The sequence below is a fragment of the Peromyscus eremicus genome, chromosome 5, assembly GCF_949786415.1.
Source record: "Peromyscus eremicus chromosome 5, PerEre_H2_v1, whole genome shotgun sequence".
NCBI classification, from domain to species: Eukaryota; Metazoa; Chordata; class Mammalia; order Rodentia; family Cricetidae; genus Peromyscus; species Peromyscus eremicus.
Genome location: NC_081420.1, coordinates 122,712,990 through 122,740,272, shown reverse-complemented (window position 1 = coordinate 122,740,272; position 27,283 = coordinate 122,712,990). Strand labels below are relative to the sequence as shown.

At 40.7% G+C, this 27,283-nt stretch overlaps 1 protein-coding gene and 1 pseudogene across 6 annotated transcripts in view; both read left to right on the top strand.

Annotated features, from left to right (window-relative positions):
- Positions 1–27,283, top strand: part of Inpp4b (inositol polyphosphate-4-phosphatase type II B) — a 359,360-nt gene that overhangs the window by 63,715 nt on the left and 268,362 nt on the right. The gene's annotated exons all lie outside the window — the stretch shown is intronic.
- On the top strand, positions 13,834–25,537 carry LOC131910369 (voltage-dependent anion-selective channel protein 1-like; annotated as a pseudogene).

The following is a 27,283-nucleotide window of genomic DNA, read 5'->3' as shown; positions in this document are numbered from 1 at the left end:
TTAGACACAGGAAAGAAGACTTTCCAGTAGTTAGACATTGTGACTTTTATAAAGTATGTCCTGTCACATTCATGGCTACACAGAACACCTGGGTTTATGGCTCAGGCCACAGTTTGGACACACCTGCTAGCTATTAGATGTTTGAATTGTCCTATTTTTTCCTTCACAAATCTGAAAATTTCTGGAAACATAGTTATATAGGTCATACTTTTGTAGCCCTATCAGCATCTAGCAGCATATGTGGTATTCACAAAAATAGATGCTTCCTATTGAATTCTATTGTCCATTTTTCTTGAGGTTATGACAGGACTCAGCAGGAAGGGGTGCGGTTGAGGCGATCCTTCTGTACAGAAGGATTTCTCCCCTTGAAATTAATTGGCCTATCTGGGGATCAAAGCTTTGACTTCATTAGCCTCATGCTCTGATAAGCTGAACTGCTCCAGGAGGTTTCTGTGATTAAACAGTGGCTGCTTTGAACGTGTTAGTCTTGCCTGAAACCGGTGACTTCCGAATCTCTTTTGTTGTTACATAACAATTCTCTGTGCTAAAGTAATTGCTTCCCTTGGCTGAGAAGGCCATGGTTTTTCATAGCAGATAAGAATGAATATGTACCTGGTAAATAAACTGACAAGGCACAGCTGAGTTTCTGTGAAAGTCTCACTTCTACTTCTGTCCCCACTGTTGTGGAGTGAGGATTTGCTGAGCCTGAATCATGAGGTGCGCAAGCACAGCATTGGCATGACTCCTATTTGTTAGAATTCAAAATAATTACTCTGAGAAATATGCCAATGTCCTCCGGTTCCTCATCTGTTCGTAAGTACACATTCTGTTGAAAGAAACGGGTCTACATCTCATTTCTTATCCAACCTCCCGGATCCTCTCTTTTGTGTTTATGTGTTTGGTCAGATGTCCTGGAAGATTCTTAGACTCTTCTTTTATAAAGGGGCGGAGTCTAATCTCCCACCTTTTAGGTCCCTTCTTCCCTCTCCTGTGCTGTGACAGGCAGGCTGCCGCAGAAGTGGTGTACGATGGCTTCTGGTCCTCTAACTTAAGAGGCACTCCAGGTTCTACCTTTGCCCTCCTGGGAGACTTCCAGCATCGAATAAAAGCTCAGATGAAGGATGGCTAAAGGAGTGAGTCCCAGATGTGACAGCTATTGCAACCATCTTGGTTGAGGATCCAGGCATGTGATTTGCTCTCTTAGGGCATCTGGCTCCAGCCTAGCCAGTAGCTCGTCCAATGCCTGAGTGAGCCAGACACAGCTGCTTAGTCAGCTCACAACATGTGAGGAATGACAGAACATCATTCAGCCAGTAGGTAACTAGAGACAGGATGGTCAGTAGGTAAATCAGCAGCCTCCAATCCCGACAGCATGAGTTCTATTCCCAGGACCTACATGGTGTAAGAACAGAACCAGCAGCTCTGTGTTGTCCTCTGGCCTCCATACACACACCGTGGTGTGCATATGCCCACACACAGACACCCAGACAATAAATAAATAAATAAATAAATAAATAAATAAATAAATAAATAAATAAATAAAAGTGTTAAAGAGAGTTTCTAAACAGATAACAACGGACTGGTAAATTGTGTTTCAAGTATATTTTAACCAGAGTCCCTAAACTCTAGTGTGGCCAGAAGTTGATTGCCCATATGCCATATGGAAAGTAACATAATAATACCTGAGGTGAGCCCAAATAAAGTTCATTTTAGTGAAGTATTGAGTTTCTTTCGGTTCTTTCTTCTTTCGGTTTCTTAATTTGAAAATTTAGGTTAACAGGCTAAATGCAATTTAAGATGTTTTTTTCCTCTCTTCCATAATTCCAACTCACTCTTGTTCAGATGAATTCTTTAGAAGGGTTGGAATTCACAATTCTAATTCTCCTCTCTGTCCTTTACCTTAATTGATCTGCCCAGTTTATTCCTTGAGTACCCTAAATACATAAAGGGTAGAATTGGAGGGCTAGAGAAACGGCTCCTCAGTAAATAGCAAGTCTTGTAAAACATGGGGAACTTGAATTTGATGCCCAGAATACATATAAAATGTTGATGTGCTTGCAATTCCAGTGGTGGGAAGATGGAGACAGTAAGGGCCTGGGATTTACTGGCTAGCTATCCTATCCTGTCAAGCTCCAGGGAAATGAGAAACCCTGTGAGACATCTCCTGGGGAATAATATACAATGCTTTCCTGTGGCTTCCACGTGTACATATGTGTATGCATATCCACACAGATAGGTGTGCCTGCACATGCATGCACAAATGCATACACACACACACACACACACACACACACACACACACACATACAAATTGTAATAAGTGAGAACTTACTATATGCAAGGGAGGGATGAGGAATCCCACATGTTTTTTTCTGTGAAAGTCCTGTTCCTTTTCTGTAGCTGGGGAAATCTCCAGTCCCGCCCAGGCCTGCAGCCACTCAGATCCAAATAAACACACAGACTCATATTTTTTAAACTGTTTGGCCTAATGGCTCAGGCTTCTTGCTAGCTAGATCCTACATCTTAAATTAACCCATTTCTGTACATCCATATCTTGCCACATGGCTTGTGGCTTACCAGTATCTTTCATGTTGCTTGTCATGGCTGTGGCTGGCAGCATCTCCTGACTCAGCCTTCTACTTCCCAGAATTCTCCTCTCTGCTTGTCCTGCCTACACTATACTTCCTGCCTGACCACTGGCCAATCAGCATTTTATTTATTAATCAATCAGAGCAACATTTCACAGCATGCAGATATCCACAGCACTTTTCCACAGGATGAGCTGTGTGCCCTCCATACATGTGCCTGAACTGCCATAGTTGTAGAAGACCTGCTACTCAGGCAGAACAATGGTTTCTGCGGGGCGGGGAGTCTGCATACCCTCTGAATTTGTAGGTGTGAGGATCAGTGTGCACATTTGCTGAGCCCAAGTCCTATGGCTCTGGCAAGGCTGGGGTGGCATGTGGTGCACAATGAGATAGATTACATTTTGGTAGATGTGACTTTGCTGGTGAGGTTTCTATTTAGGTGGTTTGGGGCTGTTCTGTGTCAGATTTCTGCTTCTGAAAAATTGTGTGCATCTCTCCTGAGTTCTTATGTGCTTACTGTATGGTTTAGTTCTTGTTCTGTGACCTTAGGAATAATATGCCAATTAAATCACACAGTGGAGAAATGCCTTAGACTGCCAAGAGTTATTGATCACAGTTTCATTTGGGAAGAAATGCCATTGAGAATAAATTTTGACAAATAAAGATGCACAGAGTTGTGTGGTTAGGGGTGCAGCAGAAACCATCTAGTAAGGAAAGTGGGATTCAGAGAGCAATGGGATACAATTAAAGTCACAGAACTAGTTGATTTTCCATGAAGTTAACAAATCATCTCTATAATATCATCATGTACTATTAGAAGCCAGAAAAAAGAACTAATGTGCTTCAGTATTACAGCCAGTTCACCCAAAATGCCAAAAGTGTCTGTGTGTGTGTGTGTGTGTGTGTGTGTGAGAGAGAGAGAGAGAGAGAGAGAGAGAGAGAGAGAGAGAGAGAGAGACAGACAGGCAGAGATAGAGAGACAGAGGGACAGAGAGAGACAGAGACAGAGACAGACTATGTCGGCTTGCCACATTGAAGGAATGGAGACTGTGAGTCTTACTTGTGATACTATACTGACCTCTCAATGCTTCTAAAAGTCCCAGTCCTGAAAACACAGTTCCTACAGTGTCCTGACATCTGATCAGGAACAGTGAGAGAAGAGCATGGCGCTCCCCCTAGAGGCCAACACACACACACAGTTGCAGATTAACGACACTGTAATGTAGCAGTCTTGGTGTTTCTAGCCTTGACAATTTGCTGCTGAATATGCTAGTGTGATCTCTAATACCCTCACACATTTTGAGGGATAAAGTTAGAATATACACAATTTCAACTCTTTCATAAAATATTAAAGGTGTAGATATTGTTTCTATTATGCTTAATGTAATTGTATTTAGTAACGTGTGTGTGTGTGTGTGTGTGTGTGTGCGCGCGCGCGCGCGCGCGCGCGCGCGCACATGTACATGTGAGCTTGTGGAAGCAAGTGGTGCGCATGCAAGCTTGTGGCGGTTGGCTGTCAATGTCTAGTGTCTTTCTTCTTTATGTTTTGAGAGTCTCTCACTGACCTGAAGCACATCATTTCTGGCCTCTTAAGTGAGCTGCAGTGATCTGCCTCTCTCAGCCCCCTCCACTAGGATTATAGTCACAGATCACCACACAGGCCTTGTTACATGAGTTCTGGGGATGCGAACTCAGGTCCTTATGCTTCCGCAGCAGACGCTTTACCAACTGAGTCATCTCCCCTGACTCTACTCTTAACTTTTTAGTATATGTTCTTAGGTAGCACCACAGGCATTAGTGATTCAAAGTACAGAAACTCTCTGAAGAGTAGTGATAAAGTTAATTATCTGAGTGATGGTCTGGGGAGACATCAGCCTATGGATTTCTCAGAAAGAGCATTCATAGCTCAATAGGCTGCTTGTCAGCAAAAGCTGCCACGCATAACTGAGCCCACGACTGTTGTGGTAAGCTGCCCCTTGCAGGAGATCGTGTTCACCAATACACAGAGGCACTTTGGAAACTGTCATTTGCTGTTAGCTTCTCAATGATACATCCTGATAACATTGGGTCTTAAAATCAGAAGTTTACACTTTCAGGCATCTCATCAAAAACAAATAAACAGAGAGGTGGAAATATTTGTTTGATTTGTTCTTTGTATCTTCCTTTGACTTCTGCTCATTGTGTGCCGCTACCACAAGGCAGTTTAAGTCTCATCTCATTTAAGTAGGACGGAGACTGTTGCAGTCTTTAGGGCAGGCAAAGAGGCGCGGCATGCAGATGCACTTGCCACCTGACCGCCTGAGTTCAATCCCTAGGACCTACATGATCGAAGGAGAGAACCGACTCCTGTAATTTGTCTTCTGACATTCACATATGGACCATGGCACAAGGATCCCCACATACATACATACAAACACACAGGAAAGAAGAAAACGTTAAAGAAATAAATTTATTCAGTTCTTGGTGAGTCATAGACATACGCTTGGAGAAAACTGATAGTATAGTATAGAGCACATATGTAAATATATGCACATATAAGATTTTAAAATAAAAATTTGTATTCATAGCATACAGAACATGTCTTAGCATATTCATACAGCACAAGGAATACAAATATATTGCAACTTTGTTTTTTCCTGTTTCAGTTCTGACATTGGGGGAAGAGGAGAAAGGTTTGGCGCCTCTGTCTTCACTTTCCTTTCTTGTCTTAAGGCCACCAGTAGCAGGCGGCCACTGGGGAAGTATTTGTAACACTTTTATAAACTTGATTAGACTTTGGCTGGTGTCTCCCATTGTGCTGGGCAGGAATTCCTGTGATTTATGGGCACACAAAGCAGCCTATAGAAGCAGAGCCACTGAGCAGTCAAGAAGAAAGGGAAACACATGAGTTGGCTGACTACAGTAAGGATACTCCTGTCTGGAAAGCTGTACCGAGTACCTGTCAGGAAATAGACACTACTTAGAAGTTTACCAGTCACTTCCATGGTCTGTGTGTCTGTGTGTATGTTTAAGAGTGCCTGGAAGTACCAAATGGGAGACGAGAGCCATTTCCCTGGACACTTTGCTTCCCTGGCTTTAAAGGAAACAATAAGTGCATAGGTTGGTTAGGACATTTTCAGCAAGTTCACATTTCGTGGAAAATCACTGCTTTAATGGTGTACATCTCAACCTATTTCCAGCAATAATTGCGAATGGAGAATCATGATGTGAAAATTAGCTTTGGATTTACATAATACAGAAGATCTGCTTTAACTATTTATATAAGTTTTGATGGACAGTGAAAGTATACAAATACTTTGTTCCCTTTATGAGCACAAGCAGTTTCTCCAGGAATTTACTCACATTGAAGTTGGAACTGAGTTCAAGTTCAGGGTCTCCTCCTACCCAACAAGTGATTAGCAAAATGTTACCTATGCAAGGCAGGGGCAGTGACCCTTACCTTAACTGTCTCAGAGACTTATCACATTCCTCAGGGCCCAGTCAGATGACAACCCACACAGCCTATTGAACACAGTATTTAAGGGGTCATTTATTAGGCTGGAAGCTTTCCTGACTCTGGAAAGTGCCAAAAGAGCCCTCTGAATTGTCAGGAAAGTGCCAGAGGCAGAAGGCAGCTTCCTCCCCTAGATCTGGGGAGACAATAGGCAAACAGGAATAATTAACACTTGGTCTTTTGAAGGAAATGACCAGTGGAGTTGAAGTGAACTGGCATCTGATGAGTGGGGGCAGGAACCCTGGCTGAGGTCTGAGAGCAAATACTCCTCAGAGGGAGCAGGGTGGCTGGCCCTGGTGGTCCCGGAAGGTTTGCAATAGTGCTGTTTTGCTGGAAATAGTGCCAGGTGGTTCCACTAGCCCTGGGGAAAAGACAGCCCGTGGGCGATTCAGTGAGGGAGAGCATCTTTCAGTCTTTGTAAGAAACTCCCTGTTAGGAAAGCCTGAGGGAGAACCAGCTGAAATAACAGAAAGATCATCTGGGGAGTCTCAGGTCCTAGTTTACAAAGCAAATACAAAGAACCAGGACTTGAGCTTAGATCGAGAAAGTGCTTTGGGATAAGAAATACAAATTTAATTTTGCAAAGTAAAAACAGAATTGTGTAAGTGTTAACATTCTGGCTCTTTTAAACCTTCAACAATAACAGGATAAATATTCTTAAATGACTTCAGCATTATCAGATAGATTCCCAGTAGCAGGGCTTTTAACCAATGTTTACATCACGTGAGGTCTCCTTCTGATTGAGGCGCAATGGCTTATGAGTAATATACTTATTCCACTATCATAAAGTAATGCTAAAAACATTAATGAGGAATGGAATTAACCCGAGTAAGACAGAATGTGCCGAGAACTGTAGTTGCATCTATATTAGTGATGTGTAAGAAAAATTGGTTTAGGGTTTACGTTCTTATTGGTTTTGCCAAGGAAAATAGCTAGAAGGGAAGTCATACATCCCGTGTTTTATCTTTAAATTGTCCTATGAAAATTACAGTTGAAACAGGGATAGCCAGTATTGATCTGGGAATGTAACAACAAAGATTCTGCTCTTATTATTTTGCCTTCATTGAGAAAGAGCATGGCCTGTATGCTTGGGCTAAACTCACAGCCCATATCTGTGATGTACAGAGAAAGCAGGATGGAGATGCGCATTTTCCACAATGGAAACTCAATCCAGCCCGTATTCCTCAGCATTGCAAGCTCAGGGCAGCTTTCCTTGTATGCATCTGAGGGCTCAGGGACCACGTTCAATGTGGCAGTGATGCTCCAAGTCCTCCAGCAGGACCACTTTCAGAACAAGTCCAGTATCTGTGGTTTGTTGTCCTGAAGCAGGACCACATTCAGAACAAGTCCAGTGTCTGTGGTTTATTTGTTTGCTTTCAACTGTGTCTTACTTAAAAGGAATGAACAGATTCACATGGCGATGATGGCTTTAATTCAAAGCTTACCTACCGTAGATAGAGTCCAAGAAGACCTGAAACTATTTGTGCACCAAGCTTTCATTTTGTCTGCTTCTACAAGGTGCCTGAAGACAGTGTAGCAGCGGGGGCCTTGTAGCTCAGCCGTGGGCACCTGCCTCTCCTGACAGAGGCCCGGGGTCTCATCCTCAGTGCTACAAGAAAATAGAAGTAACCCCAATGGAATCTGTGATCCCTTGGTTCCTTCAGAAGCAGGAAGAACCTAAAGATGTAGCATGTATGGAAAGCCATTCTTAACACCAAATTGATGGACATATTCCTGTATTTCTCCCTTTTCCATACATCTTTTTCTTCAAAGACATTTTGGTGCTATATAAGGAATCTTTATCGAATATTTTCAGAAACAATTGATGCTGTAAAGGAACCTGTGCTTAACATTTTTAGAGAAACCTTTTTTGTCTCTGCAAGAAACAAAAAGATTCTGCTGGTCTAAATCAAGCCGCCTTTCTGAGCAGTTTGCTGACAGTTCTTTGACTTTCCCTCCCTGAGAGGTTCATGTGGTGCTAAGTTACTGTGAAAAAGTAGATCTGGATTCCTAACAATCTTGCTTGCAGAGAGAGAGAGAGCAGGGCAGACTTCCCTCTGGTTCGGGAACGGTTCTGCAATGCCCCTTTCATCTCATCTGCTGCCATCCTTCCTCTCTGGGGTTTGCTTCCCCGAGAGTGGCTTGTCTTCAGTGATGCCAGAGTTTCTATCTGAATAAAGATATGTAGCTGATAATTGACTCGGAGTTAATTCATCTAAGCACAGATTGTAAATAAGTGGCTATCACCATGACGATCTTGGCTACTAGACAGAGAATGCCGCAGACGCTAATAAACAGACAAATGTAGTAGGAGTCTGGCAGAGAAACAACAAATCTTTCTTGCCGAGGGGAAGGAGCTATAAAAACTCTAGAAAACTCACAGCTGCTTCTTTCCCTGGTGCTGGCAAGGCTAAGCACTAAATACCAGCTTCTTCAGAAGCCTTTCAGCTTGCCGAATCCGGCCCACTGCGAATGCCTTCAAGCCACTCTGGGCACCAACAGGCTTGTGGGACAGTACAGCTTTGCTCTGGTGACCTGTCATGGCTTTAGAAGGAACTGCCCTTCCTGTAGACTCCTTACCAGGGATGGTTTACACGGCCATTGCCCTGAGTTAGGCCAGTTCTTGTCTGCAAAATGGAAGTTCTTCTACTTGATTTAGCCCATCACCAAACTCCTGTTCAGAAAGGTTAAATTTTTACTCTTTATATCCTAGATCTACACTTGTGACTTACACGGACAGGGCCCTGTTTTTCTCTTATGCCTAAGACTCTGGGTTTGAATCCAACAAAGCAAAGGAAGTAAGAAAGAGAAAGCTGTTCAAAAGGCCTTCCATGTGTTGATTTTGAGCTTCTCCTTGATAGAGCATTCTAGGCAGATGATGGATGCAAGCCTGATTTTAATTCCTAAGTGACTAGTGATTTAGTCGGTAAAGTAAAATATTCCGGAAATAAAATAATTTTTTTCAATGAGACCTGATATTGGTGTATCTGAATGCTGAATGCCTTGAGTTCACTAAGTAGGCAATATTTGCCATATGTATATATATTGCCTTCTGCCAATTAATTAATTAATAGTGAGATAATTGACTTAGGGGTTGATGAGTGCACAGGCTGTCTGGTAGCCTCCTGGGAAAGCAGGGTAGGGTTGGTTTCAACCCACTGCTGTAGCATAAGCAAAGGCTTGAGGATGAAAGGATATCATTCCTGATATAGAACTAAGAGTATCTTTGATTTTCATGGTCTTTTGCAGTCACGTGATGATGTCTTGTTTCATAATTACAGGGTAGCATTTGGAGTTATGTTATTCTCCCATTCTGGTATGCTTCTTATAATCACAGTTCTCTGTTGCCTCCATGTTAAATTCAGGAACGAAATCACAGACTTCCTCCTGAGTGATTTGCCCGATAGTGAGCCCAAGGTTGAATTCCCCACTTCACTCCGTGTGCTTTCTGTCTGGCTGTAGTTTGTAGCTGACCTACCTGTCATCTGTGTTTGTCTGATTTGAAAGTGTCTCTATTCCTACCAGTGTGTGTCCCTAAGAAAAACTTCGCTCTATCCTTACTGGACAGTGTAGAAAATATCACATGGAAAAGGAATGAGAAAGCTTCAAGAGGTTGTTTTAACAAAGGATTAAATTATTCGCTTCACCTGACCCCAAAGAATTCACTACTGCAAGCATACTGTCACCAAGCAATAGGCTGCTTCCAACATTTATGGTAGATATTTGTTGTGTAAGGTCTCTTTCACCCTGCTTGCTGTTTTCAGCAAATTATTGCCCACAGACACACACACACACACACACACACACACACACACACACAGCTTTGGGTTGGGGTGTAAAAGAGTACGTAATTTAAGATGAAAACTAGACTTAGCTTAGGTTATAAAAGCTCACTAAACAAGGGAATCCAAGACAAGTGGGGTTGTCTATTCTATTGTTCTCTTAATATTGGGTTAAACAAACTACTAAGTACACAGTGGAATAATAAGTCTTAAGTGATCTCGAGGTGTATTATTAACTCTGGCTGTGAGGTCCAGCAAAAGTTCCAGTTTCTTAGAATCCAAGTGATGCTTTCATGAAAATTTATCACCACACTCTGTCTTTTATTTCTTTCAAAATATTAATAAATAATTTTTACTTAGAATGAGAATATTGCATCTCACACTGGGACCTGGAACCCTGTTTCCCCTCCCGTTTCTGCAAGGTAATCCCATTTTTATGAACCACCCTTGTTAGAAGTATAGTTAAATCTAGGAGAAAATATTCACCTGCTGAAGTCTTCCCAAATCTCCTAATGCCTTGTATTTCTGTTGCAGTCATCTATGTCCATGACACCGGAAGATGTCACCAACCTTCATACGGGCTTTATTTGCTCGGATATTTTCATCATTGGATCATTTTAATAATATTTTATTGAAATTTACTATCTTTCATTTCGATTTTCTCAAGTTGCCAGTTAAATGAAAATACTGGCATCTTTGTTAATGTGTATAACAGTAAGAAAGTTACTTTGTTAGATATTAGACACATCCCTACCCCAGGCAGATGCTCAAGTAAATATTTCATTGGCTTTCTCCAATCTTTATTTGTGTGTCAGACAGCTTTCTGCCACTATTGCAGAACACCTGAGGGAACCAGCTTAAAAAGAGAAAACGCTTTCGTTGACTCCTGTTCTCATAGATTTCAGTCCATAGTGAATTGGTTCCGCGGCTTCTTGGTCTGTGGTGATAGACACGGCGTGGTTGGGGACATGCCAGAACACACATGTGCAGCTCACGGTGGCTGGGATGTAAGAAGGGGGGCAGAAGGATCACCCCATTGTAATCTTGTTTGAGGACACTGTCTCGGTGACCTGAGACTTAGCAACAGGCCTCACCCTGAAGATTCTGCTGCCTTTCGTAGAACAAAGCTGAGGACCATGTCTTTAACACGTGGGTCTTTGGAGAACAGTGCATATTCCAAGTACATTAGCTGTGCTGTAGTATTTTGCTCCATAGTGATAATGGTCTAGGGTTTTTCTCAGAGCAGTAGCCAGATAATAATAATCAAATATTTTGAATATATGTAGTGCTTTCATCTGAAAACTGAAATCATACATGTTCTAATTCTTTACAACTTTCATTTTACATCTATAAGCAGAAAGTTGAAGAATTTTCATTCCAAAACTCAGGAATATAGTAGATATTCAATATTTATTTGTTGACTATTTATTAAATTTGAAATGTAAATGATGTGAATTTTTATATATCTTCCATTTGGCTTGTTGAGAAGAAAGACCTCATTATTTGCCGTAGAAGTTTGCAATGGCTGGCATTCCTGTGACGGAGTCCAATGACAGGAACCATCACGGCTCTACCTCCTTTTATCAGACTGAAGATTAGTTGCTTATCAAGGCACTTTCAGACATTAGTCGTAGATAGGTTGTTTCAATATTTCTACAAGGGTGGACTGGGCTTCGTTTTCAAGAAGTGAAATGGAAATTAAAGCAATTGCAGATTTCCAAGTAAGCCTGCCATCTAATGAAATCCAGATGAGCTGTGAAATTGAACCTGGTCACTGGGAGAATAAATGGCTCCAGATGCCCTTCCCTGAGCCGTTTTAAATTCAGAAGACTCCAATTTATGGAACGTGTTCTCCTCTTGAATTGTCCTAATCCAGCACCGAAGCTACTCAGTATTATCACTTTATGACTTAAAATGTGGGCCCTGATTTAAACCAAATAGTGATCTAGATAGGAGAGGCTTGACTTGACAGTATTCTAATCTGTTTTATTTTTCTGAGTAGCTAGAGAAGAAATCATACTTAGGAAAATACATTTTATTTTAACAGATCCAAAATCTGCCTTTTAATGTTTTGAAAACAAAAATCCTCATTCTTCTCCCTTCTGGGCTTCAATCTACAGTGTTGATTATCATTATTCACCCAGATAAAATTTCTCTCCTCCTGTTTATTTGGCTTCTCATTTGGTTTATAAGGGTAATTGCTTTTGTTTTTTTTTTGTTTGTTTGTTTGTTTATCCTTTCTCACCTCATCAGTATGCCACTCTTTGTGGTCTCATTTCAGCATTGATTATTTCATGGCATTTTGTATTTGAAAATATTTTGCGTTTTGATTCTATTTGTATGTTCTTTCATTCTCACAAATCTCCTTAAAGTCTTGAGTAACAGAAGGCAAGAGACAAAAAGATGGAAAGTGAAATGGATCCAAGCTAATGACCATTTTGTTTTAGAGCGTTGATGTGGGTTTAATAATTAAGGTGTCTGCGGGGCAGATTCTCCTGGAAGGGAATAAGGAAGTGCTGTTGATTCCTACTTCATAAACTTGTAGGGTGCAGAGACTGTGTCTATGTGAACTGAGTGCCCAGGTCCGCACATCTTTTGACACTAATGACATGTGATGAGTTAGGGCTCATTTTCCTGTTGTTGTGACTATGCCTTCATGACTTCCTGAGAAAGATGGATAGCTGTTTGCCTGTGTCAGTAAACAGAGGAGGGCGCTTGAGATGAAAGTTTGTCTGAATTACCATAATCTCATAATGAAAAAATAGAGATCTGGGAACCACAGTCCAGAGGTTAGCTTGTCAAGTGAGTTGTACACCGTAGAAAGGGAACTACTGGGGAATGTGGGGCGTGGACAGTTATTGTTCCTCCTATCAGTAGAGCAAAGAACATATTTCTTTGCTAATTCTAGCTCTTTTAGTGATTTTAAAATAATTCAAATGTAGGCTACTGTTGTTCTGTTGGGAATCTAAATGAATTGGTTATCTTTGCTTTGATTCTGCATTTGTGTGTGTGTGTGTGTGTGTGTGTGTCCATCCCATTGTCACTTTGTTTACATTCCTTTACATTCCTGATCTGGCGGGAACAGTCAGCTGCTTAAGACACCTTTGTGGAAGAAGGAAATGACAAGATGCTATTCCTGTAGTTGGTCCCCATTAGCTGCAAGAGAGAGGCTATTTTATAAAGTATGAATGAAATTGATTTGTAGCCATTAGTAGAAAAGACAGGCAAAGTCTGTCGACTACTAAATGGTGATGTCATGAAAGCACCAAAATGCCATTGCTAATAAATGCTGCGAAATTCAGTTTATGAATTAGCAGCAGTCACATCCAATGGGCTAGAAATGCTATATTAATATTAATGGTAATATTGTGTTGTATTTACATAGTATCTTGCTATTTTTAAGGTGCACTCACACTGTATTGCTTTGGAGCCTCCCCTCCCTCAGGGAAAAGGATGAAGGACATTATTCCTTGCTGTTTGTAGAGACAAAGGGTCAAAAACATTAAATAGTTGGACCAAATTTACAAGCAGTTAATGGCTGAGCTATCAAAAGCAGCAAATAGTTGAATTTTGTTAGCATTTCAGTTGATGAGAAAGTATATAAATCAGATTGTAGGGTAGATAAAATGGGCATAAAAGGCATTTTGGGTGACTTGGAGTTCTTGGTCACTTTTTTCTGACAGAGCAGCCAGTAGCTCTGCCTGTAGAATTCATTATTAAAAAGATAGGCAAAACTCCAGTTTCCAAGTTTTGTGAAAGGCCAATTTATATTAGTGTGATTTATTATAAACTTTCAGGATTTTTTTAAAGCTTTCACAGATATGGGAATTTATGTGAACTCAGAAGCAAAAGATATTCTGATTATCCATTAGATAAATGTTCTGCTCCTGGCTCTTCCTCCATCTCTAGAACATTGATATCTTCTTCATCATAAAACAGGATGGGCTAGAAATTCTAGTCGGCTATTGAGATGCCTGTTGACTTCACCGAGCAGCATACCACTTTACCAGTTCTTGTCCAGCTGCTTGTATTGCGAAGTGCCCTCTGGTTTCAGAGTGATAAGTAGGACCACAGATTGTTGCACATCAGCTCTGCTGCTGGTAATATTCAAATGCCCTCTCATGCGTCTGCACTGAAAGTATACAAAGGCAATCCTTCATATTGGCAGTGATAATTCTGATAACAGAATTGAGGCATGGGTGACACTTTACGGAGTTAGCTAAAATATTCAGACTTGTATGTGGCACACTTTAAGACACTAGCCATTCTCTGTTTTTCATTTTCTCTACTAGTAAAAGGGATTTTACAAAATTTTGATGATCAGCATTCACTTATAAAAGTGTTTTATAGAGCCTTTGGAATGAGGCCACTATCTATTCTAGCTTTAAAAACATCCACATAAGTAACATTCCATAAACATCCCATTCTGTATTGGTGCTTGCTTTTTATTGGTAATTAAAATGATCTGAAATCAAAATGAGAGTAATAAATAAAGCTCACTTTCAGAGATTCAGGCTAAAAGCTAGCCAGTTTGGGTGGCTATTAAAGAAAAGGAAGGCTTTAGCCATGGGATTTATCAATTTTAAGTGGATGAAGTCTGTTTTGAGTTTTTATGTGTTATGGAATTGTTTTTGTTATAAATATTTCTCTATAATTTTAATTTATCCTCTTGTACAAATATGGAGTAATTCTTACATTTTGGCAGAAGAGGCCATTATGTTCTAAGCATGGCGTGAGCTATTATAAGTTTAAAATAGATTTCTTCTTTCCACCATACAGAGTTACTAAGGGAAACTGTGCCTTGGAGGCCAGAGGATATTATGGCAAGGATGGAGAGAAAGCTTGAAAGGACAAGGGAGCATGCTTTGAGGCAATTTCTCCTGGCTTTCAATTTTGTTTTGGATTGTTTGAAAAGTCAAATATAATACAATTAAGTTTGTCAAGTTCTTGGTTAATAAGTATTCTTGATTTCATTTTCACTATTGACCTTAGTTGAGTTCACATCTTCCTAAGACAATTATATTTACTCTTTGGAAATGTAATTATCTCACATCGTTGCAGTAGAAATAATTGAGATTTTCCCAGAATCGGGTCCAGGAATGTGTGTGTGTGTGTGTGTGTGTGTGTGTGTGTGTGATGAAATCACTAAGGCCCTTAGTGCCCACAGCTAATCTAGGAGATTCAACATTTCTATTTTATATGTTAAAGAACTGAGGGTAGAGAAATGTATAATAACTCAGTTTAGTAGCTTACCACCTCGCATATTTACTGTCTCCTAGTTACTCTGGGTCCAGTAACTTTGCCCTCGTTGAGTTCTCTGCCCATGGTCTCAGAGGACAGAGTCAAAGTATTGAACACATGTTCTTCTGATCTTGGAACAAACTTGGGCAGGAACACTGTTTTTCTTTTTCTTTCTTTCTTTTCTTTGATCAGTCCTGTTGTGGGCAGAACTTTGTGTCTTTCAGCTGCATAAGAACCCCAGCTTCTGCTACCTTTACACTTGAGGTCATCTCAGATGTTAGAGGCTACTTGCAGTTTCTTGGAATGTGAACCTCTCTGAGTGTGTAAAGACAGCCTTTAGGCCCATTATGCTAAATCATCCATAACGACGATATAAAGATCCATGAAGACGATATCATCACAGTTTCCATGTGGTATGACCACTAATGTAGCCATAGTCCATTACCTTTGTCATTGCCTAGGTTAGGAGCAAGCCTCAAGGCTTGTTCACACTCAAGGCAAAGAAATTACATGGGCCAAGGATACTGAGGATTTGAGAGGCTTACGTGATATAGGGATCATAAGACATCTGGTCTACCTTTGACACTATGACTTAATCATAGCCACAGAGATCAGACTACAGCTAAATCTCATGGAATTAAATGTACTTGCAAGTTGTAGTTTGAAAACAAAATACTTCTTATAGGCTCATGTGTTGGGACATTTGGTCCCCAGCTGGTAACACTGCTTTGGAAAGCTGGAGAAGCTTATGAAGTGGGGTCTTTCTGGAGGAAATAGGTTATTGAGGGACAGGCCTTGAGGTTTTATACTACAACAACCCTTTGTTCTCTTTCTTTGCCTCTGGGCTGCTGATGCAATGTGACCATCAGCCCCTTCCCTCTACTTCAGCTGCCATGCCTTCTACCATGGGCGGCATCCCTCAAGTTATAAACCCAAACAAACCCATCCTCCGTTATATTGCTTTTGGTGTTTCTCACATTGATGAGAAAAGTAACATGCAACACAATACATTACTCACTGTATTCTTCCATCTCCACGGAACACAAGTAAATCCAGTACAACTATGTAAGGCTATTATCTGTTCATATTCTGATAGACTGAAAAAATAGAATGTAAGTGATAAAACTTCTATAGGTGAATGTTTTTTTTTTTCCAATCGAAATTATCCCCTGAAAAAAATATCCATGTTTTGTATCACATCTTATGTTTAAAAATATAAACATGCGGTTGAGTTTAGACATCAACTAGCATTAACATAGAGACCCACTTTTGCTTTTTTATAAAGTGTTAAATATTACCAAAAGAGTAGCCAAAGTAGCTTTTCTGTAAATAAGTATACTTAAATATTCACTATTAAGTACCATAGAATTTGTGGTACTTTTCTGTTAAAAATGTAACTTAATTTTTACCATCAGAATCATCAGTAAATAGTGGTGGTATGTGCTCTGGGCTGTTGTTTAAGTTCTTAGGGTTCAGTGCTCCAGCTGTGAAGGTTCAGTGGGCTGCAGTTTCAGTTCTTAGGGTGCAGTGCTCCAGTTGTGAAGGTTTAGTTGTCTGGTCCTGTCTCAGAAGCAGAAGAGCCGAGTGTTAATACAGACAGCATTTGATGGCCTGTTAGTAAAAGATTGTGTGTGTTTTCGGGGTGTTCAGATCACCAGCTAATGAACTGTATGATCTGCTACTTACAAAGCAGTACAAAGCCTGAGCTTCCTCACCACTGTCAGCTAAAGGAAGGGAGAAACCATGATGCACTGGGGGTGGGGTGGGGAGGGTGGGTGGCCCTCACTTTCCTGTTGTCTGTTCCATAAGCAGCAAAAGTGAGTGCACTGGGGAACAGGGGGACCTCAGGCCAATCACTCCTCACCTGTCACAGCACAGCTAGGCCACAGTTTCTATAGGGGCCAGAGTGGGAGAGCGCCCCACAGCTCTTCCCCTGTCCAGATACCCTGCGTATTTTCAACTGGTGATTTCAGCTAACAGGCTCCACAGATTGAAGTGCTTTTCCTGCAGTGTTAAATGCATGTTAGTGTGCACACATTTCTTCCTGTGGTCCATAGATAATGACGCTTGTCTATAAAAAACCATCCTGGATCTGAGAAGTAGTCTTTTCTTAAAGCATCCTGACATACATTTATTCACATTCTCATAATTATTTTACTTTTCAGGATTAATGTGAACTACCAAATAGGGGGTATTTTAATTTTTAATATTCAAAGCTTAAGAAGATAAAAGAGTAATAGAATATAGAATATGAAATCAATGAATAAGTATCAAAAGTATCTGCCTTGTCATTTTTGGACAAAGGGAAGAAAGAAAAAATAGTAAGGGAGAAAATTTGTGAATTCAGTTCATAGCTGGGATTCATTGGCTCACGAATAAAGTGTATTACAGTAATGTCTCATTTTAGTTTCAAAGTGTGGTCGTGACTATTAATGAGTTAACAAGAAGATGGAAGGGACTGTACAGAGACAATGCTTTTCATACCCTACAGCGTGAAATCCAGCTGTCAGTCAATGCCTGAGGTCTACAATCCAGTCCTGGGAGAGAGCACCTGTCCTTCAGAGAGACAGATAATCTCATGTTCATTATTTCATACATCTTCAAAGCTCCACATAGTGAGTGTGCTCCTTCATCATTCCCTGAGATCCTCAGGAAAAAAAAAAACAAGTGTGCCTCTCTGTGCTTTATCCATGAGCCTGAGAGAGCAGCTCTTACAGTAATGTGCCTTAATACTTTGTTTGGGTTCTCTTTTTGCACACATGCATGGCCTGGTTATTAAATCTGTATCAGTCAGTGTCCCAACAGGAAACAGATGGCACTTGCAAATGAGAATAATTCCAGGAGAGTTTATTTACGAAGGGACTGTTTGCAAGCAGAAGCTCAGAGCAATGCAGTAACATGGCTTGGTAATTGTAGAACCATCAGCACTCCCAGGTTCAAAGGGAAGAGTTCCCAGGAAACACAGAGACAGAACTGAGCAGAGAGTATCAGTGTGAATAAGGCACACAGCCAGTCAGAAGGCCCCTAGCAGGAAGGAAGACAGGGCAGCCTGCATCTCAACCTCAAGCTCCCCTCTGGGTGCTCTGTTCTCGTGTCATGGTCCTTACTGGTCAGACACCTTAGGAAGGTGGAGCAGAAGAAATTCCTTTGGTAGAGTCTAAGGCTCAGCCTCCAGGCACCAACGTCAGGACAGAGAAGGGCAGGCCAGGGATCTGGAGAGGCACATGGAAGATTGGGTCTTTTGAACACTACTTCCAGGGTGTGGGAATTAGAGCCTGGAAGTACGTAGAGTTCTTCATGCTAGGTAAAGCCACAAGTTCTTGGTGTTTATGAGGAATTTAGGCTTCAAGAAACTTGTGGTGTTGAATTTGAAAGGAAGAAAAAAATCTGACTCACTTATTAGCTGGGACTGTATGCCGAGGTGAACAGTGAGACTTCCATTGAGATTTCCATACACAATCTATCTTATTCTCTTTGTGAGTTGCCTTTAATTGCAAACTGCTAGAGAAATTGGAAAGTTAGTCTCCCATCAACTGGATTTTAAAAAACTAATTTGTTGGATGTTGGTTAAGACCGGTGGTGAGGTTTCATGGGAGAGAAACTTTCAGACACATGAAAAACTGAAAAGCATTTACAAAGACAATTCTGAGCTAATATGACTTCAGTCAGCTGTGTAAGTACTAATGGATCACTGCTAGGACAGAGAATCAGGGAGGATGACACTGGACACATTTTCAAGAAGTGATCCTTTAAAGGTATAACATGAGTGGCCCATTGCTGTTTGTTTTTGTTTGTTGGTTTGTTTTGCTTTATCATAATGTTGTCAAACTCAAATTTCTGAGTCAGGTGGAAAAGGCACCACAAGGGGTCAAAAGAAGAGGAATGAGGAACCTTTTACAACAAATATAAGCTACAAAGGACAAAGAAACATGGATCAGTAACACATGTCCAAGACCCCTATAAGTGAGCACAAGCAAGTCAACCGTGGGCATAGAGAGCAGGAGACTTAAGCCCACAGGTCACAAAAGGGAAATCTCAAATGCCAGCAAACACATGGCAGCAAACAGCCTCATTAAAACTACAGTGAGAGTCAAAACACATTCTAACCATTTCCAGAACAGATCAAGCCCTGAAACTTTCACGTTACTGGGGTCACGAAGGCATCCAGGGTGAAAAACCATGTGAGTCAGGCGCAGGTGTGGTGGCTAAAGATATGTAGCAGTTACTGATTTGAGTCTGTGCATTGGAATGTGATTTACACATGGTCATCAGGCCCGTGCAGAAGAATTTCATAACGGCAGGTTATTTTTATTGCAACCCAATAATACAGTGAAATGAACCAAATATCCACTGAGAGTAATAGGGATGGAACACTGTATATGTATAGTCACAGAAAGAAAAACAAAACAAAACAACTAACATCTGGCAATAATAAGGAATAATGTGAGTAACTTTCAAAAGATGTATGAACAAGAGAATATGGACAGTATTTATGTGCTTTCAGCTAGACATGAAAGTAAGCAGGAGACATGGACACTGTAGCCTCTGGCATATTCTTTCATGATCATACTTTAAGGAAAAGAAAGGGAAGCTGAGCGCAGGACGTGATTGTCTCTGCGGCAGAGGCAGAAGTCATATGGGGAAAAGCCTGCGACGGGTTACTGGCCAAGCTGTATTGTTTTTCCCCAGGTAGTAGTTTCACTAGGTTGATAAGTCACAGTCATTAAACTGCACCTAAACAATTATGCAGTTTTCCATCCCATAAATATATATCAAATACTTTAAAAGTCATTGATTCTCCTGTTCACATCCTGTAGTTTCACCATTAATTCTGCCTGTCTTTCAGGGATGTAGTGGCATTGTTTTTATATCGCAGATTTCATTCTAGTACTGGAGAATTTAGAATATCAGGCACTTATAGGATGAGTGAATACATGATTATTGTCCATTCAGTTTGTAGCACTGTTTCTTTGGTACACGGAGAGTGAATTTCTCACGAGCTTAATGGATACAGTGGGTCTGAGGGGTAAAACCTACAGCTACTGCAGTGATCAAACTGCAGAGTTTGCTCCTTGACATGTGTCAGCACACAGTGGGCCTGCAGGAAGGCTCAGTGGGTAAAGGAAGTCACAAGACTGCTGCCTTGAGCTCAATGGCTGGAACTTATGAAGAACATGTAAAGACAGAAGGAGAAAACCAGCTGTACAAATCTGTCCACTAGACACAAGCACACAACAGGCACATACATACATCCATGCACACACCTAGACATACACAGACAACCATGTACACACATACACAATTACATACATTCTCACATACTACACACACATACACATGCAGACACACATATAGGTACATACAAACACATACACACAAAAAAAAAAATCCCTACATTCACAATACACACCACACTTGCAAGCTTACACACACATGCACAAAACAGACATGCACACACAAACCACACACACACACACACACACACACATGCACACACACACACATGCACAGCACGCTGTATCAGAAGTTAGGAAAGAAAGAACCCTTTGTCCCATACGAATGTTAGATAGCTGTTCACTAGATTTTTTTCTTACTTAATAAAGATAACGGGAGTCATGAGGATGTTCCCATGGAAATGGTCGAATGCCTTTCTTTTTATAACTTCTCCTGCTGCTTTGGGAGTTTGCAGATCTTCAGAAAGACATACTGTCTCCTGCATTCTTTCCCAGGAAGCTGCCTGAATTGTGAGCACTATTCTTGGGAGGTATTACAGTACAAAATTCTAACTGGGCAGCTTGTGTTTGTTAAATGTATAGTAACTCCTTAAATTGTTTGTATGTAGTATTTAAAGATATATAATTAAGAAAATCTGTATTTCATGAGAGTATTTCCCTAACATATCTTAATAAATTCCAATACCCCTAAAAAAGATAATATTTTAGTAAATATTATAGAATTAAAAAAAGAAAATGAAAAGGCAATATATAGAGTGGAAGAAAATATTTGGGGTGTGTGTGTGTGTGTGTGTGTGTGTGTGTGTGTGTGTATAACAGGGAGTAAATAAGCAAAATATGTAAGAAATGTATAAAGGAAAAGACATAACAATAGCAAAAAACAAGTAATCTAATCTAGAAATGGACAGAGGGTGTTGGCAGGATGGTTCAGAGGGTAAAGAGCTTGCTGACTGACTGAGCTGAGTATTCAGGACTCATGGTGGAGAGAACCAACTCCTACAAATTGCTCTCTGACCTCCACTCAGGTGTTCATACGTGTGAACACACACACACACACACACACACACACACACACACACACACACACATAAAGCTAACTATTTTTTTAAAAGACTCAAATAAACATCTCTGCAAGGATGATTGCAGAAGGAACAGGTGTTCAACTTCACTAGTCATAAAAGAATGTACACAAAACCAGAGGACAGATCTATTCATACCTGTAAAAGTGTTTATTTTCAGAAAGACAGGGAAACAAATGTTGGTGGGGATACTGGGAAGGAACATAACCACACATTGCTGGGAGGAATGTAACACGGGTAAGCCTGAATGGCAATATATGTATGTATACATATAATAAATATTTATATATAATGTATATACACACATACAATATATGTCTATACACACATGCACATACTATGATGTATATACACACATACAATATATATGTGTATACATTAAAATAAATCAGGCAGAGGGAGACTGGATGATCTCACTTACCTGTGCAATCTCTAAACATCAAATTCATAGAACAGACAGAAGAATTAGAAGAGTGGTCATTACAGGCAGGGGAAGGAGAAGTGGGGAAATGTTGGCCAAAGGCACAAATGTTCAGTTATAAGAATGTTGTGAGGGTCTCAAGTGCAGTGTAGTAACTACAACTAACTATTCTAGACTGTTTATTTGAACTTATTAGGAGAGCAGATCTCAGATGTCCATGAAGAAATCTCTCTGACTAAAAGGTTAATGAGCTTGTCATCATCATTTCAGAATCCGTGCATACCCAAACATCATGTTGTACACAATATGTGTATTCAATTCAATCCATATTGTCAAGTGTACATCAACAAAGCCAAGGTAAATAAAGGCAGAAGATCAGTGCTGTAAATGCAGTATGTACAAAAGTAAATCAAAAAAGGAAAATATGGTATCGGTCATAAAGACAAGATGATGCAATCAACTTCTACAGTTGACTTTTATGATGTTTAAACCTTACTATGATGGAGTACCCTGAATATTTTAAACATATGTCTTACTAAATACTCTGTTATGTTTCCATCTTCCTGACTTCCATAATACAGATAAGGTAGGAAGGGGTGATCACTTTGTTTAGCAAACTCCTCCATTTTGAATGAATGAGTTCTTTACTCCAGGCTTTCTCAGACTTTCATGTACTTAAGGACCACCCTGCAACACACAGAGTATAATGCTGTAATCCAACCAACATGGGACCAAAGGAGTCTGCATTTCTAACAAGTTCCCAGGTAATTCTGGGACTGCCACCCACAGACTTCACTTAGATTAGTGAGACTAGAGAGGACAGACCTATGACACTTGCTAACCAGAGCGGGCACACTTGGCATGTCCCTTCTCAGCACCTGTGCTCAGGATGCACGTGCATAGCTTCTTTGATACCTCCAGGTTTTATGTTTTTCAGGTTACCTTGTGAGTCTGTGCCTGTGGCTTTAAAAGGTACTAAATGAAAAATGGAGTAGAAAAGAAAACATTGAGTCTACACACAATTTTGTTCTTGGGAAGAAGAAATTGCAGGGTTGAATTCCTTCCTTGGCCCTGTCTAGTCTTCATAACCATTTGCTCATGAACATCCATCTGTTCACAGGTGCACCGTCCTGCTGTCACTTGGGTTTTCATGACAAAGCTATCCTGTTTCTTTTCTTTCTCTTTCATCACCGGATTCATGCTATTCCTCTTTAGTCAAGTTGGCTGTTCATTTCCCAAGGCTTGTTGAGGATCAGTTTAGCTCTTTTAAAATTAGCATTTAGTACTCTTCTCTCCCCTTGTTCTTTTCATGAAGATCGGTATACCCCACGAAGGCTACTGATTTAACAATCCTTACAAAAGCTGTTCTAGATGCTTACTGACAGTTAACCCCTTCTGTTTTATTTCAAGAAAAGCCAAAAATAAAGGATCTCGTTATGGGTTATAAATGTTCTTCCTCTATCATCAATAAAATAATTTAATGTCCCCAAAACATGGTAACAAAGCAAAATTTGCCATATTATAGAGCTTGAGTGAGACAAAACGATGCAATTATACTAATATAAAGAAGCCAGAAGAACTTACCGTTTCTTCTAGAGATGATATTATTAGTATGGTCAATATACTAAAAAAACTAAAGCAAAATAAAACCCTCTTATTAATTAGAAAAATATTTTAAAATTCCTTAATGGGAGGTTTTTCTATGGGTTGACTTTTACCTAGAAACTATGACCCATTACAGACTGGCAGAGTCTGGTTTTTTTTCTCTTGTTTTCTGCGACCTTGAGTGATATTACTTTTCTAAACATGGGTATAGAACATGATCTGTGGTCTACAAAGATCGCAGTTAGATACTCCAAAGATAGAGAAAATTTTGAAGCATCCAGTACTTACTGCCAGAGCACTTAACACTGACCCTGGGGCCCAGATATGTCATGAGATCAGTTCTAGTAAGCCAGATTCCTGGAGTGTGTGTGTGTCTTTCCCATGACCAAAGTTTCCATTGGTTTTAAAAGATTTTTCAATTAGGAATCTGTTTGAGCAGATAGCTCTGGGTTCATCTTAGCTAGGCATCTAGACTCTACTGACTCTTAATTAAAATTATTGGTTTCAGAGACATGATCTTATCTTGTAACACATAAGATGAAAGGATTATACATTAAAATATCGTTGCATGCTAATTTTTTTCTTGTTAAAGCCTGTGGTAGCTGTAGCCAGTCTCGTAATACACCAGAATCTCAAGGGATAGGTCCCACAGACATCTCCACCACTGGACCTCAGTGATCCTATAATATAGGGTATTAGAATCTGTTTGTCATAGCCCTAAAGAGCTGGTCACTCCCATCTCTACCGAGTCTATAGTTGGTAATCTCAAGTCAATAGTATGGTATCTCTAGTTGAGATGTTTATGCCGCAGATAGCTCAGAGTATTCCACCCCTAGCTTCTGAGAGTCAACAGTTAAACATTTACTGCATACCACTGTTCTTAAAAAATAAAAATGTTTGGGAGCTACACTGTTATGGGAAATCGTCTCTCCCTTCCCAGCAGCTGTCAGTCTCTGGTAACTCCATGGCTTGGGGTGAGATTGTTTGCCCAGCTCCTCTCCCCTACCTGGGATTTGGTCTGCTTGGGCTGCCCAGTGCACAGGATTTGTACACGGTGTCACAGCTTCTAGGAGTTTGTATGTGGTAGCTTCCTTGTGGTCATCCGCTGCCTCAGGAGCTTACAGTCTTCAGAAGCTGGGGGAGAAGGGCTAAATGTGACCAAAACATCTTGTTTAAAACTTTCAAAGAACTGAGCCTCAAGGTAGCAGCCGATACTCCTGCCATCACCTCCTCAGAGACAATGGCTGTGTCTTTCACCTATGCTGGCAAGCCAAGCCCGCCAGGGATGTCTTCACCAAGGACTACAGCTTGACTTTGTAAAACGTGGTTTGAAAACGAGACGGAGAGTGGATTGGAATTTACCAGCTCAGGCTCCTCCAACACAGAGACCATTAAAGTGAGTGGCAGCCTGGAAACCAAGTACAGATTGACTGAGTACTGTCAGGTATTTACAGAGAAGTGGACATAGACCGTGCCTTGGGCACCGAGGTCACTGTGGAAGACCATCCCCACATGCACTGAAGCTGACCTTTGATTCATTCTTCTTACTTAACAAAGAGGGGAGGGAGGAATGCTAAAATCAAGATGGTACAAGAGGGAGCATATTAACCTATGTTGTGATGTGAACTTTGACACTGCTGGGCCCTCTGTCCCAGGCGACCTGGTGCTTGGTTATGATGGCTGGCTGGCTATCAGATGAATTTTGAGACCTCGAAGTCCCAAGTGACCCAAAGCAACTTCATAATTGACTACAAGATGGCAAATTCCAGGTTCATACCAATGTGAACGACCAGAGTTTGGAGGCTCCTATTTACCAGAAGGTGAATAAGAAGTTGGAGATTGCTTTCAGTCTCTCCTGGTTATCAGGAAACAGTACACTCACTTTGGAATAGCAGCCAAGTATCAGGTCAGCCTTGATGCCTGATCGGCTTAGGGTACACTCAGACCATAAAGCCAGATATCAAACTGATGATGTCAGCTCTGCCAGATGGCAAGGATGTCAGTGCTGGAGGCTACAAGCCTGGTCTAGGACTGGAATTTAAAGCAGAAATGAATACTGTACAATCATTAATTTTAAACTATTTTGCAGCATAGCTACCTTCAGAATTTAGGGTACCTTTTAATGTTGTATGTTGGAGATACAAGAACTGATAAATACCACCTTAGATTTCTAGGCTAGGGATGGCTCAGCTTTAAAGTGCTACTGTTTGGGATGTACAGAAGAAACTCCAGTCTAGACAAGGTCCTTTTAGCTGTAGATGTGGGTTGGGGAGGATCCCCTCTAGATGGCAGGCTGCAAATGGAAGCTGGGAATGTGCTGGCCCTTTGTAAACCTGTGTGAGTCCACACATGGAACTGTGGCTTCCTGCAAATGGAAGCTGGGAATGTGCTGGCCCTTTGTAAACCTGTGTGAGTCCACACATGGAACTGTGGCTTCCTGCAAATGGAAGCTGGGAACGTGCTGGCCCTTTGTAAACCTGTGTGAGTCCACACATGGAACTGTGGCTTCCTGACGTTGAGTCTTGGCGTCCTAATGCTCACTGCTGAGAAACGTGTGCACACCTGTGTGAAAGGGACTTTTCAGACAGATCTCCGTGCCCTGTTCCCATCTCTGTCCCATCAGTTACCTGGTTTACACCAAGAGTAGTCTTTAGGGTATGGCTAGCTATTTCTTTTGTGTCATTTTAGGGTGGAGAGGTTGGGTAATAATGGAGACATTCATTCAGGACTTAATTCTTCCTTGTGTTGTGGTGTGGTTTTTTCTTTCCTCCTCCTCCTCCTCTTCTTTTTAGTTCCCTTGATTCCCATTGCACAGAGTATGAAATCTCCAGGATCTCCAGCTCTGACTGGGCAGTTGACTGCAGTCACCATGACAACATGAGGGTCTAACCTGGACTCTGTGATAGCTTCAACACTCGTGTTTTCGGCACTCTAGTAGGTACAGTGTAGAGTCTTCTCCATACAGTGTGTAGTTTTCTATTTTGTGTAGAATCAGCTTCTCCACTTCAAATGCTGTAATTAACATTACTTAAAACCTGAATAAAATATTGAAAGCTCAAAAATTAAAACTTTCAAAGTACTAGTAAAAACAAAATGAAACAGAACATTAAAACAGGGAAAGGAAAGGAGAAAACCAGTTTGGATTAAATCCATTGCTCTCTGTGGCTTCATCTACCCTGTGACAATGAGGAACATCATTAGGTGAGATGTTTTAGTTTCTTCTTGACTGCATCATAGGGAATTCACCTTAGGAAATGACAGATAAAAAGCATATCTGTGTCAAGATGAGTTTGTGACAAGGTTTCTTATTTCTCTTATGAGTGGACATTGCTTAGTACATTGGATTCTAGAACTCTCTAAGATGCCTGAACTCATTACCTACGGTTCGTCAGCTCTGAGGCAGCAAGAACATTGAGTTTAAACTCAACTCAAGCACAAAGAGACCCATGACAGAGATCCTCCGACATTTAAGCTTCTGATTTAAAATGTAGTTTCTTTGAGATAGTAAAAATCCTTAAGCACATGAGAAGATACATTTTATAAAATTTTATGGTTTGAATATACAGGTCTATTTTGGGCATTTGATAAATGTGGTTCACTGAAATTGATCTGCTTTGTAGAATATTCCTCTCTCTCTCTCTCTCTCTCTCTCTCTCTCTCTCTCTCTCTCTCTCTGTGTGTGTGTGTGTGTGTGTGTGTGTGTGTGTGTGTGTGTGTGAGAGAGAGAGAGAGAGAGAGAAAGAGAGAGAGAGAGAGAGAGAGAGAGAGAGAGAGAGACTGTTGCTTTGTAAAACATGAAGGAAACTGCTCAGTAGACAAAGAAAGAATCATGTCACAGGG